The sequence below is a fragment of the Mandrillus leucophaeus genome, unplaced genomic scaffold (assembly GCF_000951045.1).
Source record: "Mandrillus leucophaeus isolate KB7577 unplaced genomic scaffold, Mleu.le_1.0 Scaffold83, whole genome shotgun sequence".
Taxonomy (NCBI): Eukaryota; Metazoa; Chordata; class Mammalia; order Primates; family Cercopithecidae; genus Mandrillus; species Mandrillus leucophaeus.
Genome location: NW_012109030.1, coordinates 4844309 through 4849175, shown reverse-complemented (window position 1 = coordinate 4849175; position 4867 = coordinate 4844309). Strand labels below are relative to the sequence as shown.

The 4867-nt window shown below is 50.8% G+C and overlaps 1 protein-coding gene across 1 annotated transcript in view; it reads left to right on the top strand.

The window, feature by feature from the left end:
• The first annotated feature begins 1057 nt into the window (after positions 1-1057).
• The window catches only part of OPTN (optineurin), a 40430-nt gene continuing 36620 nt past the window's right edge, over positions 1058-4867 (top strand). The window contains exon 1 of the mRNA XM_011968141.1: positions 1058-1296. The gene's annotated coding sequence lies outside the window, so the exon portion shown is untranslated. The remainder of the gene's footprint in view (positions 1297-4867) is intronic.

Below are 4867 nucleotides of genomic sequence, written 5' to 3'. Positions count from 1 at the left end.
CAGGCTTGGTCAGGCAGCGGGAGGTCCAGACAGTGAAGCGGAATCCTTCGGAGATACCAGTAGAGGGCGTATCTGCCTTTTTCTATTTCAGATACAGTTTTTTTGCTTTTGTTTTTCTCTCTCTCTCTCCTTTGCGTTTCCTTCCTGCCAGTGAGCAGCGTGGATGCGCAACCACGTGCTCTTATTCTCACTGATTTGGGCGGTGCCAGCGCCTCCATTTGTAAATCTAGTTCTTCCCGGATTTCATGCCCTTCTTGGGCTTAGGCACGAACTTGCCCCCAGGCTTCTCCCAGGCCACCTGGGTCCCCGTCCTCATTTCTGTTTATTCCTCCTGCACGAGGGTCCCGGGGCCGGCAGCACCGCCTGGCCCAGGCCTCGACCTCGCGATCGGACGCTGCGCGTGTGGGTGACCGCGTCCCTGAGGCGCTGCCCGGGTGCTCGGGATGCACACAGGGCGGCTCTCCCTCCTACCTTGTCATCCTACTGTCTAATCCGGGGGCAGCTTCCCTCCTCCACACCAGCGAGGCTGCTTCCCAGATGCAATCCCCGCGCACCCGTGAATCCCGGCGCCGGACACCTGGAGCGCCCGGAGGTTAGCGGAGCCTGTTTTCGGTAACAAGAGCCCAAGAAGCATCCTGCAGGCTTTCTGCTTTTTGAGTGTATTTTAAAGCGAAAACGGGTGGAAAGCTATGTATGCTCAGTTAACTATGTCTAGATGTAAGCGTTTTTTAAAAAAACACAGATGGAGGCCTCCCTCCGAGGATGCCTGGGATTCTCCTCTTTCTGTGGGCGGCAGCGACCCCCCTGCGGCTCTAGCCTCCACTAAGGGATCTGCGGGGAAGACACAGGGAAGACCAACTCCGCACACTAGATTTGATTAATGATTTATTTTGATTAACGCCGTCACAGTGACGCCTTGGCGTAGTCCCTGTTCACCCGGGTCCCAGCCTCGACCCCGCACGGACTGCGAGGGTGGGTAGCTGGGGAAGGACGCAATAAAGGGGCGGAGCCTTGGTCGGGCGGGGCCTGGAGTGGGCGGGGCCTGGGGGCGGGGCCCGGGAAATTCCCTGGCGCGGGCAGGGAGCGGCTGGCGGTCAGCTGAGCGGCGCTGGGCGGGGTCGCGAGGCCGCGCATCAGCCCGAGGCTCCCCAAGCCCTGGTGCCCTAGCCACCGCAGCTGGCGCCGCCGCCCCCCGGCAGGTTCCCTGGTCAACGTCCCATCCTGGTCGGCAGCTCTCTCCAGGCGGCACGATGCCAAGGAAGCAGTGACCCTGAGCGAAGCCAAGCCGGGCGGCAGGTGAGCCAGGGCAGGAGGCTGCAGGGGTGGGCGAGGGGGCGGCGGCTCCTTCCCGATGGGCTCTTCTCTGGCCTGAAAACGGTTCCCGCCGCCCTGCCCCGCGGCCCGGAGCCTGTCGGGGTGAGGGTGGCGAGGGATGGGGCGGCCCTCCCGCGAGACTGCTGCCCTGGGAGGATCCCCAGGCCCCGGCGGGTCCTGACCTGGTGGGAAAGGGTGGGTAGTGAACAGAGGGTGGGTCCAAGAAGCGTCCAGGGCCGGCCTGGGGGCCACAGGTAACCCCTCTGCAGGTCACCCGGAGGCTTGGAGGTGACGTCCTCCCGCAGGCTGGGAAGGAATCCGCAGCCAGTTCCTGGCCATAAGGAGGAGGTGGTTACAGACACACCTGTGGGAGACGTGGGACCACTACTTGAGCTGAATGAGGTGCCCAGGGTCCGTACCACAGAGTGAACCCTTTCTAAGGGGGTGGGAATCCACATAGACTACTGTGTCTAGGAGGGTCTGTACACTCTATATAGAGAGAATATTTGATGAGGCCGAGAACCCCAAAGGAATTGTTTTTGCCATCGAAATGTATAAGCTACAGGCAGTAAACATCGCTCAAAGAAAATGAAACCCAGGTTCCGGCCTGGCCTCCACCACCAGGAAAACTGTTGTATGGAAATGTACACCATGGAACTGTTTGTAAGGATGAAATGGAAAATGAAAGCATAGAAAAGTAAGGCAATGTGAGAACCTCAGAAGCCTTTGGAGCTGGTTAGCAAGGTGCAGGCAGTGTGAACAGAAGAACCCACCTTGCTCTTTTGACCCAGGGAGAGAAGAGTTAGCGGGGCCAGGCTGCCTCCCAGGACAGGTGCAGTTTTGGGGCAGGGGCTGGAGAGGTCCCAGGGCAGACGCCAAAGCCAGGGATTGCCCTGGAGTGGACAAGGCAAGTTTAAATGTGACCTTTAGAGAGAGGACGATCATTGATTTAAGTCCTGGCATAACTGATCTGTTTTTCCACTGGGCCAATTTTGGGTGTTCTTTATATATTATGTACAACACTGTAAAAGTAGCAGCTTCTTTTTTATAAATTAACCTTTAGGTTGCATATTATGCTAGGAATATAACTAACCTAACCTCCCCCGCCTCCCGTCTCCGGAAAACCAAACTTTATTCTGGAAGGCAACTGGACACTGTATTATGTCCTGCTGAACTCCCGCCCTTAGGTAGAGGTGTGTAAGTATTCTGGCCATGAAATACACCTTCTGTTTTTTAGAGATTTGGCATATTTGATATATGTTCTTTGGAATTTATGAAATAGAAAACCCAAAGGAAAAGGAAAAATATTAAATTATTTAAAAAAACATATTTCATTTAGAAAGAAAAAATTATTTTAAAAGCTTTGGTTGTTACCACTTTGACATGTGTATGAGGATTATTAGCATCTGTGTTACGAAGTGATACCCAGATGACTTTGCAGTGACAGAAAAAAAGCACTTCTAATTTTTCAAATAAGTTAGAAAAGTGGATTTCGAGAATCTGGAAGTGAATGCCGTGGAACTGTGGAGAAACTCCTAACAACATTAGCATGCTGAGTTTGTCACCTACACAGCAGAAAGCAATTTACAGGTATTACACTTAAAAATACCTCATTATGCTATATTTTCAATTGATTTCAACATTTACTGCAAACCTGCTATGTGCCAGTCTCTAGTAAGAATAACATGGAGAGAAAGTACACGGGCAAACGATAGCAGTAATTTCAGAGTGGGCGGAGGAGGTGGAAATGCAGAGTGTTCTTGGGTGCTCGGGTAGGGAACAGTTCATATGACACAGGACATCATATTTAAGCTGAACATTGATCTGTCCAGTGGAAGTTTGCCAGGACACAAGGGGAGCCAGACATTTCGGGCAGAGGGCAGAAGAGAGGCAAGGACGCAGAAACAGAAGAATGCAGGGAACCGCGAGCTCTTTAACGTGCCTTGGGTATGAGTGTTTTGGTGGCAGGAGGTGACTCTGGTGGGTCAGTTGGGCCTGGGGCCTGAAAGGCCACATTTGTCTTGCTAAGAAGCTGAAAGTCTGTCTTGTACGGGAAGGATGGACTCAGGGGAATGACCTCATATTGCAAAAGAAACCATGAGGGCAAGAGGACTGAAATTGACAGGGCTGAAAGTCAGTCATTTAGGAGGCTGTTAAAATGTATTCAACAGATATTTACTGAGCCCTCCCTTCTATGTGGCAAGTAATGTTCTCAGTCCTGGGGATACAGCATTGGACAAAATAGGCAGAACCCCTGTCCTTTGTGGAGGTCAACGTGGCTGTGGTACAGACAAGATAAGGGCCTGAACTAAGCCTGTGGGGATGGAGAGGAGGCAGTGGATTTTAGAAACACTTAGGAGGGCCAGGCGTGGTGGCTCATGCCTGTAATCCCAGCACTTTGGGAGGCCGAGGTGGGTGAATCACTTGAGATCGGGAGTTCAAGACCAGCCTGGCCAAAGTGGTGAAACCCCATCTCTACTAAAGATACAAAAATTAGCCGGGCATGGTGGCATGCGCCTGTAATCCCAGCTACTTGGGAGGCTGAGGTGGGAGAATCGCTTGAACTAGGGAGGTGGAGGTTGCAGTGAGCTGAGATTGTGCCACGGTAGTCTAGCCTAGGCGACAGAGTGAGACTGAGTCTTAATTTAAAAAAAAAAAAAAGAATTATTTAGGAGGTAGAGGTGATGGCATTTGGTGACCCATTAGACTTGGGGAAAAGGGGACTGGGAAGAATCAAGCCTCACTCCCTTGGGCAGCTAGGTTAAAGCTGCTGCCATTTTCTGTATATTACTAAAATACAAAGTCACAATATCCCTTCTAGTGTGTAATGATGAAGCTGCTTTTACCCATTTAGTAGGATGCATACTCTAAGTTCTTTTTCCAGGGTGGTGAAGGATTTAGTTGATGCAATGTTAGAATCTCGCCCCCCCTTGTGAACCCAGAGTCTTCATAGAATTTGCCAGTAGCCAACTCTTGTCTGTGGTCGAAAATCAAGTTTTCACTGTTTAAAACTCATTTATCCCATGTAGGGATTGAACCTATGAATACTTCGTTAACAAATTTGAAGACTTGGCCATACCAGGGCAAGGGCCTAACCTTATACCTCGTCCAATGTCCACTGTGGGGAAGTCAGTGTAAAGCAGGTACCATTTGACACATAATGACTTTCTGACCACTAGAGCCATCCCACAGTGGAATAGACAGTGCCTGCTAAGGTCACTGCACTTGTGCTGTGTCATTGAAACACTCAAGCCTGCTCTATAGGATCATGTGCCATCGAAACCAGACAAGACATTCTTGCATTGAATATGTTGGTCTGGATCATCTCTAAGGCCAACTCAGGAATCAGATTTATGCTGGTGTTTGCAAGGTCAAGTCATGACTATAATTACTTGATCTCTGGAATTTAAATGTATATACACACACATGCACACACACACACACACACAGAGTCAGGAATTGAGATAGCAGATATGCGAATAAAATCTAGGGGACTTGCTTTTGACCATCCATTTACTAGGCAGTCCTCAGTCTTCCTCATTGGTGGAATCTT